We start from the raw sequence: 15,121 nt of genomic DNA on the forward strand, positions 1-15,121 counted from the left end.
AACTAAGCTATAGTTGTTGCTTATTTATCTTAAGCAACTAATAAGCATTGACAAAGCAAAATAGTCCTGACTTCTTGTAGCAGTAATGTTACTTGTTGTATTATATATCTGGATGCAATGATAGAAGCAGCAGAAGACCAATCGGGCGGCACAATATGCCAATACAGTTTTTCTCATTGCGTGTTTTTAACCTATACCCTTAATAACATTTGAGAGACACCCGCCCCCCAGTTTTTTCATCCCACTTAAACCCCTGGGATTGAGGCTGCTAAACTGCCTCAGCCTCATTCTCCGGTGTAATTTCTAATATATATAGGTTTCCCTCGTCTTCACTGCTTCATTTTGCTTGTGAGAAAGTGTCACTCATAGTCTTTGAAATGTCACTCATAATTACACTGAAATTATGAAAATGTCACACATGGCAATCTAAAACCTAGGCAGCTATGTAAGAGTTTGTAAAGTCAAAGCTGCAACTTAACTAAACACAAAGAGAGTGATTGTATCTTTTGCAAAAGGCATAACCAATAGCCTGAGCGGCCTTCCTCGGCATTCCTGAGCTTATGGAAAATCCAAGGTTACAATGCCGCTGCTCTTCCTCCTTAAAATGCAACTATTCCCTTGCAATCCTATTTAGCTGGAAAGGGCGGCGAAAGTTCGGACTGCACTGGAGGCCACATCCGGCAACTTCTCTTGCCAGTTTAAAATCAGTATAAATGCTAAAATACTTGGAGACCTAAAGCACAAGTAAGTGATTTTATTTCTTATTTATGGTAGTTTTATACAGAATGACCCAGACCTCTCTTAGTAGCAGGGGACTGTACAGAACATGTGATACCAGGATTTGGGTGATAAAGTCAAATCTTTTAATGCTTGATACTAGCTACTTCATTGTGAGCTGCTTTTAGAGGAGTCCCGTAAATTTAGGGGAGCCCAGACAGGAAGGGATTTCCTTCCATAAGCAGAACTCAAGACTACAGTTTTGAATTCGTATGGAATAAGTGATTGATGCCTTTGAGGAGTCTACATTGAAAGCGCTCTCCCCTGGCTAAAGCGTTAAAGTGGGTATACTCATTTAGATGTGTGTCTACTGTGAACCCCAGAGATTTTGAAAATTTCAGTTTTCATCCAAGTATATTAATTTCGTACAGCCATGTCTGAATGGGAGTGGTGCAGTGAAGGGGGAAGAACAACAAAATCTCTGTTTTTTCGAGGTTTAGTTTGAGGTGATAGGTCGAAATCCAAGTCTACTTGCAGGAGAAGACACTGTCAAGTAAAGCAGATTGTTATTATCACAAAGGTGAAATGATATGTGGGGTTGTCTCAGAGGGCAGCAGAAGGGCTCCAATTTAGAAGATGAAAAGGGATAGAGAAAGGATGTAGTCGTGAGGACCTCTTGCTTGAAGTGGCAGTGGGTTGGAGATCAAGCTTGGGAGTCTGCCTTGTTAAGAATTATTTCTGAGGTATAATTTGAACCAGCTTAAAAATGTATCACTGATCTCCATTCGTTCTTGGACTATCAGCAACAAGGATGGTTAAGCATGTCAAATGCTGCTGAAAGGTCTATGAGGATGAGAAGGAAAATTTGTTTTTTGTCAAGGCTGTGCAGTGTTTTTCAACTACGTATTAGCATTGGAGCATCTAGATCTGAATCCCAAATGGAACAAGTGTGAAAGATTGTCTTCAATTAAAAATGTTAATGTTTTGTGTCACAGCTTTTGAAGATTTTGGTTACAAATGGGAGACTGGATATCAGGCGGGCTTTATTTATGTCATTAGGGTCAGCATCAGATTTTATGTCTGCGGAGTAACTTGTTCACTTTTTCATCATTCCAGGATTACACCATGTTAGCATGAGTCAGTTAGGGTCAATGGTTTCCAATCCAGCATGGTGTCAGACAAGTCTGCTTACATTAGGATAATGAATGAGGCCCAAGTAGTCTTTGGTTTGCATTAAACAGCCATTTGCTGTGGGATGGTTTCTGAAGTGAGTGTCAATTGTTTAGGGTCAGATTTCGAAGCCTCTACAGCAAGTTTAAGTTTTTCCTTTGTCAATCAAGAAGTGAGATAACTTCTCACAATTTTTTAGGTCAAGGTAGAGCGGCTTGTTGGTTTTTCAAGGTCAGTTTGTCAATTTTGATGTTGATTTATGCAATGATACATGTGTGTATGAAAACAAAATCGACTCACTGTTGTCGAAATCCCCCGATATGACCTCTCCATCAACCCCGAGTCAGAAATACATGGTCAGGCAGGCCCTGACACCTAGGCTTGAGGCAACTGATTGACAGATCACAGGTGGGGTGACACGTACCCAGCAGAACAAACTTGCAAACAGGGAAAACCCAGATTAATCCCAAAGACAGGGAACAAAACCACAATGGTCTGGGGAGATTGGCCCCAATACAGCGCACACAGCCGGAGGGGAACACGTTCCCAATGCACCATAAAGTTAGATGCCACATGCAGTTAGGAACACTCAGCCAATCAAGACACAGCACACACAGTGATCATGTGCTCCCCATGTTGGGCATCCGGACATGCTACGACTGGCCCTCATTGTGTCCATGCAAGGTTTAGACCCATCTGCATTTGTTATCAGGTGGGAGTAATTTATGACCCCTGGGTGTGATATAGGACGCAATTCGTGCATTAAGGAAATCTGGACCTTAGAGTTGCAGCTTGTGATTGGCCAAGAAGGGCCTGTGGTTGTCAAGTTGCTCCTCATTTCCATGTTAATTGTTTTTATCTTTGTCCTGGAGATGATATTGGCTGACTATTGGGCTCTCTTAGTCCTGTGTACCACATAGAGCCTCCCCTTGTTATTAAGTAGCATGCCCTTGCTAAGGTTTCGGCCTAAGGTTTTATGGAAAAAGTCATGATTTTATCTCTGTCAAGTGTTTTCTCTCATTTTCTTTGTTGTGGTTACTAATTGATGCATTCTTGATGTTGTAGTGCCAGTAAATTGTTGCAACTGCATTGTGTTTTGTTATTGGCTCAATGTGCTTATGAAGATGTTGACAGTTTTTACAAATGTTATTACATATCTAAATAAGAGTCTGCTATTCTTCTGCGGAATTCACACGTTGTGAACTAACAATTTCACTTTCTTTCAGGTTGTGACCCTCCATATGCCTTATTTGTTTGTGTTTGTGACATGTCTATTCTGATGCATCTGTATATAGCATTGAGCTCCTAGAAGTAGTTTTAACCAGTAATCCTTGTGCATTTATTTCCCCACGATCAGAGTAGAACTTAAATTTACTTCATCTAGAGAAGCCAGAGTGTATCAGTCCCCTAAAAAAGTTCCCACCTTAACATAGATTCGCTGCTAAATTACATGTAAACTAGGTTCCCCACATAGGTTAAAAAACTTAGCAAGTACTTCCACGAATGGTATTCACACATTAAGACACACATGTCCTCCTCACCAGAGGGGGGAACCCTCAACCCTAACATAATCGAACACACAAGAACACACATTCAGACCTAATACGTGAGGAAAAAGAAGGCCAGAAAAGAGGCATTGTTAGAACAATGAGCCATCTTTGAGGAGGCCCAGACCAGCAATCGTATCCCAGAACCAGGCAAGTCCGGCGTCCATGCCTCCCCCACCTTATGTAGCAATGAAGGTGCTTTCCCCAATGCCTCCCATCCCCGCACTAGGTTGTAACAATCCACTGGTAGAAGGAGCGGTAGGGCCTCCAACTGTACTACTAGATCTAAACAGGGGAGGCCAAAAGGCCAGCAGGCCCAGGAAATCCCAGTGTCACCCAAGTCCAGTGTTAGAGCTCCTTGAATTTTGACCCAGTGTCTGTCGGGTTCAACCCACCAAACCTCAGCCGCGCAGAGAAAGTGCACGCCCACCCATCCCGGTGAACAGTGCACTGCCACCTGTCCGGGTGAACACGATTGGGTGACCGGGAGATTCGTAGCAGTTCTGGACAGGGACACAACTAGTGGGGATGAGGAAAGGGGTTTCAGTCCTCAGGAATCCGGTTACGAGAGGGGAGCCGCAGGGTATGCTCAAGCAGCCAACAGGACAACAGAAAATACGTTTGAATGCAAATTCCTTCCCTGAAGAACAGTGCCTAGCTCGGAATGAAGGAGTCAACCCAGATGGGAGTTAGAGGGGAGGTGTGAATTAAGCATGGACAGAGAAAGAGCTCTCATCCTGGGAACACAACTAGAGAACAGAGCAGCATGCCCTCCAACCGAAAGAGAGCAGGGTTAGGTATAGAGCACCGCTCGGAGAAGAGTCCAAGGCAGAACTATAGGGGAGGCATTTGCCTGGTGTTCGAGCCTCACCAGATCATCAGCGTAGGCAAGAGGCCAACTAGGTGATAAAGGACGAAGGTAGCCTGGAACAGACTCATTTAAAACATAAGAAAAGCAACATGACACCATTGTCTGCGCACAAGGAGAGCAGCGACAAAGACATCCGCCACTCCTCCTGAACACGCAGGATAGGCAATCTAACCCCAAGGGAAATAGTGGCCAGAGAGGAAGCCAATAGCTTTAGACAACTATTTTGCCACCTGCAAGTCCACTGGACCAAAAGGGAGGACCAGTATGACAGACCCTGGTCAAAGGAGGGATCCTTCGAACGAGAGGACATGGCAGTTGTGGAGACTGTATCCGGCTAAGAGGGGGAGATCCCAAGTGGAACTTCCCCTACATGCAGGATTGCTTACGAAGATGGGAGCGCTACATTAAAGAGAAACCAGTATTGCTACCTCAAGCCAAAATATGCCTGCCACTGCAGAAGGGCTCGTCAGGGACCATCTATGTGCCTTGGGCCCAGATGGATAAAGGAGGGCTTAGAACCAAACTGCCTCCCTTGTTGGATGGGGCGGGAATTGGATCTCATGTTTTGAGAAGAACACTGGGGGAATTAAACTTAGTGATAGGAGATGTCAAAAGTCTGCTAAGCAGTCTCATTGGAGAACAGACTAACACGTGTTTGCCCGAGCCTACATCTAAGCAGTCACGCTGACAAACACCGAGCATGACTGGGCTGCATTCAGTTCGTACAGGCACCCAATATGGATGGCACTGAGAGAAATATTTCCTGTCTGCCCAGATGTAGGAGGATTGGTGGCATAAAGTATATATCTGGGCCAGTCCCCAAAAAATCCCCATCCTCAAAACCAAGCCGAAGGTAACCTGAATGCATCTTACTCTCAGCCGCAGGAAGGTCAGACACAGGTGCCACTGCGCCACTGTGCCACTGTAGCAGGGTTCAGTTGGTTGGTCAAAAATGTGGCAACAGTGGCAACCGCAGCAACAGACAGGGACATCAGCCCGACAAGAACCACAGCAGGGAGGGGTAACTGTCTCGGGAAGCAATACCTTTACACAATTATGATGCGAAACATCCACTTCACGAACACTTCAAAACTCATTTTAAAAATAAAAACTAGCAAGGCAACATTAGGAATACAAGCCTTTACTTGCGTTTGGGAAACTCAGGGCTGCTGTACGATGTGCTGTACATTTATTACAGCACACAGAGCACACACAGAGATGACGCGCCCCCCATGCCGGACATCTGGACACGTTACACACTGGCCCTCAATGTGTCGACGCAAAGTCAAGATCTACCTGCATTTGATATCAGGTGGGAGTAATTTATGACTCCATCACTAGGACCCAATTCCTCTTCCTAAAAAGGATCTAGGAATTGCTTTATGATACCCCAAGTAATGTTTTTAATGGTGCTCAAATCGTTTGTACTTTGAGACAGTCCTCAGACCGTCTTCTGAACTGTGCTCCCTGCCGAAGTGTTTAATTGAACCAACTATTACTGGTTTGCCAACAAGTTTATTGCAGAGTTTAGATACATTCTGAGGAAGGCAACCTTGTCCTCAAAGATATGCTTTTTGCTTGATTTGCGGTGGGTAAATAGGCCAGAGAGATTTTGCATTGAGTGTTAGCTGCACCAAAGGTGTTTCACAGCAAGTTGATATTTTCTTTCTTCTCTCAATTCTTTAGAGATGCATTGTTTTGATTTATTATTTTGTCTTTTTAATTTTAGTGGGGCCAGTTAATTAGCACGCTCAACCATGGCTTTCAGTTGAGAATGAAATGGTGATCCAATGAGCAGTAACAGCAAGGAGATGTGGGCTCCCGCTGTCCAGGACATTTGACACAAGGTGATGTTAGAAGAATTAATAGGATAAATGGGGTCTTGGACAGTAATAGTGAAGTTGCAAGAGGGAGATAACGTTAATGTTGCAGAAGGAGCAGTGTGATCATTTTTAGGTTACCTACCAAATAGCGCTGTTATCTAGTTGCGAAAGACATATGGTGGACTTACCAAGAACAAACAGGGGGTTTAAGCCTGTCCACTGCTTACCAGGTTGACTTTTCTGACACTCATTTGCCAGCTTCTTATTCTTTTCACAGCTTGCCAATTGTGTGTTTGTCCCTCCCACGGTGCATTGTCTCTATCATCTATCATCTCTTTGAATGTCTGGCTTCTATGATTCCACTACTTGTTTTTAGGGGGTGGAATTGTTACTTACAAGTAAAAGCAGTGTTGCTGCTTTAAGCATTTTCTGGATTCACATGCTGAGTTTTGTTCCGAAATCTAGTGGCTCGGTCTGGAATTGTTTGTAAGTCTTTTTTTTTGCTGGACATGGTTTGTGGCTGTTTGGTGCTGTGACCTTCCTCCTGTGACATCAGACGTGCACCCCAGAAGCCTCTGTGTTTTGTTGCCATCTTCAGATTATTTTTTTCATTTTGATAACTTCTGTCCATGTAGGCTTCTTGATGATGTAAGGTATCGCTGTATGTAATCCTCCATGTAACCTCAATTTCTGGGGAAATGGAGGGTAACGTGATTACAGAAAACTCCTCAAGCTGAAGAACTACTCCTACTGGTAAATAAGAATTTAGTTTTGCAGCATGAATCATTTTCTGGATTTGCATGCTGTGCTTTGATTTTGTAGCGGTATCTCTAGTTCCTCTTGGAGGTGGTGTTAAAATGAAATTGAGTTTGCGAACAGGTGCTTCAGCACTCTCTGTCCTACTTGTGACTATTTGTATAACTGGATGTCCACGCAATAGTGCTTTTTAAAGTTGTGGACTAATGACGAGGTGGCTGCTGCTTTTTACCCAATACATGAGGTCTTTTTGGGGAGTCTCTCTCCTTATGTTGCTTCCAGGGACCAGGTGCCTTCTCAACAACCTCTCACTCCGCATCCAACTCTTCAGCTTGTGCTGCTTCAGTGCTCCCATTGTCCTCTTCCTCATTCAACAGTCTGAACTCTCTTAGGGATGGGCTCCCTTTCTTCTGCACCTGCATGGTTGCATAGTGTACCTATCTCTGTTTGGCTCTAGTCCTCAGCATCTTCGGGAGGAACTCAGCGCATGCCTCACAGCCTTTGGCTTTATGGTTTCTTGGTAAGTGCTTTTTCTTTTCACCCTCACAGATGTAATTTGTGGGGCATATTCTACCTCTCTGTCCTCGACGATCCAACGAACCTTGGTCCTTCTTTTCTTCTGCATCTGCGAAGGTTTGTCTGATGCATCCAAAACCAATGGTGGAAAAAAGAATCTAAAGATGGCGACCATCCACAGATGCTTCCAGGGTTAACATAAGACATCATAGGAGGAAGGAAATAGCACTACATGGTCACAGACACCCAGCAAAAAAACAAAAATAAAGAAGAGATGAAAGAGAGGACTAACAAAGAATTACGCACCAAACCAGTAGATGGCGGAATAATGCACAGTATGTGAATCCAGAAAAAGATTCATGCTGTAAAACAATGTTTTTTCTTTTTAAGCACTTCATGTCAGTGCATGTGTTTTGCAGCTGTCTCCCTCATGTTTCCACTTTGCTCTCTCACTTATGCGCTTCTACCCATCAGCAATAGTGTTGGGCTCTCTTGCCTCTGCATGCGTATCCCCCTTGGGTACAGTGCCCTTTACAGTGACCCTGAATTGTGTACAGTGCTATGGTACCACTATCATAATTGTGAGTCATCCTCCGGAGTCCCTGCTGCATATACATTGTCCCATACAGTGCACATGCCCTTGCTGAATGTATACGCCTCAGCACCAATGTCATGATCATACACAGTGCCCCGCCGCCTCTTTCATGTATGAAGTGACCTGTATTGTTCACTTGCCCCTACTATGCCAATAGTGTATTGGCGCCAGTGACATGATTACATTCAGTGCCCATAGAGCCCTGCAAGGAGGCAATGCTCCGTTCAGTGCTCGTGCACTTATAATGTTTACAGGACCTTGGCTTTTGTACTGTACTTATTCACAGCGCCCCAGAGGTACTGCCTTGCACTCTGGTGCTGCTGTATTATTACAGACTGGATAGACCACCACGTATGCTGTGCCCAAGAACTTGGTGCCTGTTTAGTGTACAGTACGTCGTTGCTGCTGCTTTGTTTATTATACCCAGTAACTTCTGTCATTTGCAAAGTGCCCTAACCCGGAGGAGGCAGCTGGTCTCTCTAGTCCAAGGGCTCATCGGGCCCGAGGGCTGTATGGAAAATAGCTGTCTCTGAACTGTGGGATCTTCTACTCAGCAGTCACAATATGTTTTTTTATACAGCTTTAGTAACACTTGTTTTTGGACCACAATCTAAATAAAATAAATAAAGTGAAAAAGAATTGTACATTATGTGTGACACACACTACACATAGAGTGTGTGTGTGTGTGTGTGTGTGTCATGTTTCACCATCCTCGATTTTACGCCGGCGACCAGCATCCCGGTGCGTGCAGGGTTCGAGGAAACCCTAATTAATTCAAAGTCACTGCACAGCACGCACTCCTTCCTGAAAGAAATTGCAGGATCAAAAAAAGTTCCTAAGTAAGTTCTATTCCATGGCCAAAGTAGCCCAACGCGTTTCAGCGTGATCAAGGTGAGTAAACCCTGAAAAGCGTTGGGCTAGTATGGCCATGGAATGAGACTCACTAAGGAACTTTTTTGAATCCTGCAATTTCTTTCAGGGAGGAGTGCGTGCTGCGCAGTGTTCTGCGACGTAGTGACTTTGAATATATATATATATATATATATATACATATATATATATATATATGGCACGCATACAGACAATGATATGCATATAGTTGTAAACAATCAAACACAGATGCACAGTGGGCCACACACAGTAGCATGCTCACTACCACACGCATATACACAGACACTTAGAACTTCCTGTCTCCACCCAGGAAGTTCCTGGCATCTCACTTCTGTCTAGACAAACTTGACCGCTGACCTACTCATATAACAATGTCCTTTCCTGGAGGACATGACATCTCTCCCCCATTTACGAAGAAATTCAGTCAACCTCTTCAGTGCATCCTTTGGGCTCTGTAGTTGGTTTCTATGCACCGCAAATGTTGAGAGTGGTTCTGCGGATTTTGAGAGTGATGTCTGTTGCGGGGAGTGTTCGTTAATGAGATGAGCATCCTTTGGGCTCCTTGATTGGTTTGTTATCTCTGCTGACCTACTTATATAACAATGTCCTTTCCTAGAAGACATGACATCTCCCCCCCCAATTACAAAGAAATTCAGTCAATCTCTTCAGTGCATCCTTTGGGCTCTGTAGTTGGTTTCTTTGCTCTGTGAATGTTGAGAGCGGTTCTGCAGATGTTGCGGGTGATGTCTGTTGCGGGGAGTGTTCGTTGGTGAGGTGGACATCCTTTGGGCTCCGTGATTGCTTTGTTAGCTCTGTGGATGTTGAGTGGGGTTTCTGTTGAGAAAGGTGTTTGTTGGTTTGATGCTTCATGAGAACAAGGGTCTGCTGTGGGACCCATTTACTTGTTTTGTTTGCTTTACCCACTCCCAGCTGTGTGTGGGAATGTTGAACTCTTTGACCATCCATGCTTCTGCATGTTCCTTTCTCATCCACCTTTCCTTGAGAATGAGATCTCTCTTTGAACATATTTCTGCCTTTCTTACAGAGTGATAAGACAGTATTTCCCCAACATTTCTGGGTAATGTCCCTTACGTTATTTCTTATTCTGCAAGTTCTGAGTCAGCCGAGCTGTCCCCATCAGAGGTTCATGTCTTGATGTGAATATAACAGACATGACATGTTACTTTGTGGGTTAAGTGATTGTTCTGAGTCATCGGCATGTGATGTTTCTCTCTGAACGGGAAGAACGTTTTCTGATTCCACTGTGCATTTGGGTGATTGACGGCATGTGCGTTTTCTCGATCTTGACATGCCAGATGATTCTGTTGACCTGAGTGATTGTGCTGACATGCTTTCTGAATCAGATGAATCTTCTGCTGATTTCCTTTGAGGAAGTTCTTTTGGGTGTGGTCTGACTGGTGAATCTCTTGAGCTGATGGACTGTGATGAACTGCTTCTTGAGTCGGAGCTATCTTTGGGACGTTTCTTTGGGTATCTCTCTCGAAGTGTCTTATGTGCTCTTGCAATGGGGGATAATTTGATTGCTGCGTGTTTATTTCTTTTGTTTGGCCCCAGTGCATTTTGTATCTGCTCTTCTCATGTGGTGATAACTGTCTCCTCTCAGTTTTCTACTTATTGTTGTTGGTGTCTTGAGTGCGTTTGCATACCGGTTTCCGGAGTCTGAGTGAATTGCCCAGTCTTATGTGGTTTGTTTCTTCTTCTCACTTGTTGGGCGCACTGTCTGTGCCATGTGTGCTTGATGCTTCTCTGGAAAAGTCTAAGAAGCTCGATGAACAGCGGGTGGCTTGGGTGTGTTTGTATACAGGTTTCCAGAGTCGGTGTAAATTACCCAGTATTCTGTAGTTTGCTTTTTCTTCTCCCTTGTTGGGCATGCTGTTGTCTGTTTCATTTGGGTGATCAGTCCCACTGCTTGATGCTTCTTCAGAATAATCTGGAAAGTATAATGAATGACTCCTTGAAGTTATTTCAATCCCGGATTGGCCTAGTCTTTTATTTGCCATCCTCCACTGCTGATTGTATGGTTGAATCTGAGTATTTCATGTCACTTTGTCTATTGTCACTTTGCAGTGGGGTCTGCCTTTGCCCTCACTCTTTCTGGCTCTTTTGGTCTCTTGGGCCTTAGACACTGACATGAGAAACATCTCATTTCTCTTGTCTTCCTTTCTTGCATTGATGTGCAATTCTCTTGCTTTGGCCTGCTCTCCACCTTTGGCCCACCTGATGATTTCCTTTCGTGAGGGCTGCTTTTGAAGGATCTTGCATTTCTAGTCTGGTATTGAACAGCCCTCAATTACCCTGAGTGGAATTGCTTCCACATAACCTTGTAATAAAATTTGTTAATGATTCACATGGTTCCTGTTGTGCTGCATTGAAGATGAGGCATTCTTGATCCACATCTTTCTTCGTGTTGAAATAGGCACGTCGTGTCTCTTTGAGTTTTTCATAGGTCTCTGCGTCCTTTCTTGAAAATGTTCTGATTAGGCGTCGGCCTTCATGCCCCACCAGCTGAAGTAGTAGTAGCAGATGTTTTTTGTCTCTTCCCTCACCGGCTGTTGCAAGAAATTCATCCAGTGACTCCAGCCACCGGTTCCATTGGGGACCCAAACTCTGGGTGCCAGTCTGTGTCACGGGGGTGGCACTTCAATGCAGGGGTTAGCTATCTGTGTTTCTTTTCCCACCAACATGATGGTGGAATGTGCTAGTATGATGATGCCACAGGACTGCTCACTATACTTTTTGTATTATTTGTTGGCCCTCTTCGGTAGAGATCTTGCGTATAGTTGTTTTTCTTTTGATTTTGGGAAAGCTCAAAGGTGACCGCCGAATGCTTTCTGGCAGCTTCACATTTTCCTTGTAGAGCTGTTCCAGCTTTGGTGCCACCCAGCATGTGTATTCCTTTCAAAAGCCAACCTGGCTGGGTGTCTGCCCTCAGTATGGCTGTCTCAGTAGGCTTCAGTGAGTTAGGCTTGGATTGTCTGATTCCAATATTACCGCCTCATTGATTTTAGTGGATTTGTCTCAGGGTGCCTGACTTCAAGATGGCCACCACATAGACTTCAATGAACTGTCCCTCAACTTGCCTGACTTCAATGGCCGCCACTTGGCAACAGCTTGCATGGCTTGTAGCTCATATAATTCCTGCTTTTCTTTAATGCTGCATGCTAGCTGCAGGTAATTTGTGTAATTTCTCAGCACTGGTACTTTCTTATGTTACTTGAGTCCTTTATCTGCAGGTGTGATATTCGATCCCAACCTCGTTGCCAGTTGTCCTGTTCTGGATTGGTTTCTCTTCACAGCACTGGCCAGCATAACACTCTGCATAAAAGACAGCACCTGGCATAAGGCTATTAACTCATCTTCATTAATTTCTCAGCTTTTATACATGGCCTACTGATGTAGAGCTACTCTCCACACGTCCTCTTCTCTCTGCTTCCCTCAATGTAGTGAGAGGGAAAACTAGTATTTCCTGTCCCCACCCAGGAAGTTCCTGGCATCTCACTTCTGTCTGGACAAGCTCAACCGCTGACCTACTTAAAGAACAATGTCCTTTGCTGAAGGACATGACACCTTTAAGAGTGGGAGTGGTTGCACTTGTTATTCTCTCTCCTCACTGCCACACCCCCTGCCTGCTGAGGGAGCTCAGGCACATTACAGATTGAACTGCGCAGGTCCAAGACCTCCAGTTACCTAACAATTGAACTGCCAAGGGTCTGACAAGGCACAGCTGCAACCTGCACCACTGTGCTTGGCACAAACAGCTCCCTTAATCAGCTAGGCCAGAGGACCACTCAAAGTCTTTAATGGCCATGTGATGTGACTTTGTTCTCTTTTGGTAGGCTATCTGAATGAGGGGCTGAAGAGGGACGAATGCACAACAAAAGCCACCACCATGGGCATGAGACTGCAGACAGATTGGGAGGGGCTTTCCTGTGAGTGGGGGAGAGGTGGAGAAGTCCCATTTTAAAATGGTTGCAGTGCATCAGTTCAGTGCTTTCATTCGCAGGTAGGTCAGTACCTGCAGTTCTTTGATTTGAAAAGTACAGTATCACCACTTCTCAGCTGGTGCGCATTACTTATAATGTAAATGTACAGGCACTTCTCAGTAGCAAACAGGAACTCTGAGGTAGTGAGTGTCTACCTGCTCTTGTATAAAGATGTATGCTGATTTGTGTTTCCCCACTTTCTGAGCATATCCTCAGAAGATAAATCTACATACAATGAATTTAAATCAAACTTGTTTAATTATGCATTCAATCGTTTTCTAGAAAATTGCTCATGGATACTGCACTCATAGGATTGTTTGCCACTTTATTTGAAAAGTAGAAGTCTCGAACATTCTATAGTGCACTTAAATTGATCAGAACATGTTTCCCAGAGTCCGAATTCTGATGAGCACATGACCCTCGCTGTACCCAATATATTTCAGTCTTCAGTGACAGGACAATTTTATCACTGTGTTCAATACATTTAAATCGGCCTTAGCAATTCTCTTATTTTTCCCACTAAATGTTCAGTGATTGGAACACGTAACGTTGTGATTAATACATTTTCATTTGCCAAAACAAGCCCCTAACTTTCCTATACATTTCCAGTGAGTGGGATATATACATGACTCCTCTCAGTATATTCCATTTCTTCAAAAGTCTTTCATTAGGTATCGTCAACTAGGCACAGCATGGGCTGGCAGTTGCAAGACATATTGTAGGCTTACCAAGAACATACAAGGGCTTGGAGCTTGCCTTTGCTCACCACTGGATGGCTTTCCTGTCACTCTCATTTGCGTGCTCCTTATTCATGTCCGAGCTTGTCAATCTTGTGCTTATCCCTTTGCTGGAGCATTGCCTCTTTACCATCTGTTTAACTTTGCTGGCTTCTGTGCTTCCACTGATAGCTTTTCACGTCTGACTTTTTGCTGGGTTAAATAAGACAACAAGTCCCAGAATGCTAAGAATAAAATAGGACTGGCCTACCTAGTCATTCTTGGACCTGGGAAACTTGGCAGCCAAGACAGTGCTTGTTTTTTTTTAGCCGTCGCCCTCATGTACTTCTCTTACCCTGCACTTCTAGTTGCACTCTGTCGTCTTTGTACTTCTCCCTATCCCATTCCATTTTGTGCTCACATTTGTGTGCGTACCCCGTGCTTTCTCACCCATGTGGTTGAACCCGGACCGCTCCACATTGCTCTCCCCCAATTTGCTTCTCCTCCCTCCTCGCACTCTGTGCTGCTTTCCCCACCGATGCTATGCCCTCCTCTCTCACCCGCTGCTGCTCCTCCCCACCCCTGAACTTTCCTGCCTACTTGCCCTTTTACTTCTTCCCGTCTACTCCATGTTGCTCTCTCGCCCTTTATTTTGCCCCCCCCTATATGCCCTCTATGTTGTTTCCACCACCTCGGGTTGCTTCTGCCCTGTGTTGCTTATGTCCCCATTACTTGTCCCACTAATTAAAAAAAATATATGTTTTCTTTTTAGTTACCAATCCAACTCAGATGGATCACTAAAAAGAAAAACTACTGCCCATGTAATTTTGCACATTCATGTGTGGTGTGTGCACCTACAAAATGATGTGTCTGCTGCATCATTGGGTCTTTCATTTTATTTTTAAGCCAGAATGTTGTACAGCATGGCTAAAAAAAACACTAGGAAAGGCAATAGGTCATATAGGCGAGACCTACTGGCTTTTCAATGTTTGTAGGGGATGGAATTCTTAGGGGTGATATATCTCATTAAAAGTTAGGAGTCTTCGGCTTGAGTGACCTTAGTTAGGGATGAAACTGTGCTCACTATGGGAGAGACAGTTCTCACTTTAAGTAAGGAGTCTTCAGTTTGGGTGAGTGTGTTGGGGAAATGAAACGTTGTACGCTATGGATGAGATATTTTTAGAATTAGCCATTTAAGTATAGTTCAGGGAGGAGAGAGTGGTCTGAAACAACTTGGAAGGGAGTCGGGAAGAGAGGTGATAATAGGGGTGTGATTGAGAAGCTCATCAACATGGAAAATGGAGGAGGAGCAGGTAATATTGACACAGCCTTTCATAGTTAAAAGAGAGATTTGAATTGGTCATCAAAGTGGGCGAAAGCATCATCCAAAGCTTGTATCATAATCTTGCCATTATTGAGGGTGAAGATCAATAGCTTTCCTTGAATGAGCAGTGATGGAGAAGTCATTAGGTTATTTCTGTAGGGATACATCTTTGTATTAGCTTTGGTCAGATT

General features: G+C 44.1%; 1 protein-coding gene across 1 annotated transcript in view; it reads right to left on the reverse strand.

The window, feature by feature from the left end:
• Positions 1-15,121, reverse strand: part of ROBO3 (roundabout guidance receptor 3) — a 1,168,980-nt gene that overhangs the window by 328,340 nt on the left and 825,519 nt on the right. The gene's annotated exons all lie outside the window — the stretch shown is intronic.

This window comes from Triturus cristatus, chromosome 3_1 (genome assembly GCF_964204655.1).
Source record: "Triturus cristatus chromosome 3_1, aTriCri1.1, whole genome shotgun sequence".
Lineage (NCBI taxonomy): Eukaryota > Metazoa > Chordata > Amphibia > Caudata > Salamandridae > Triturus > Triturus cristatus.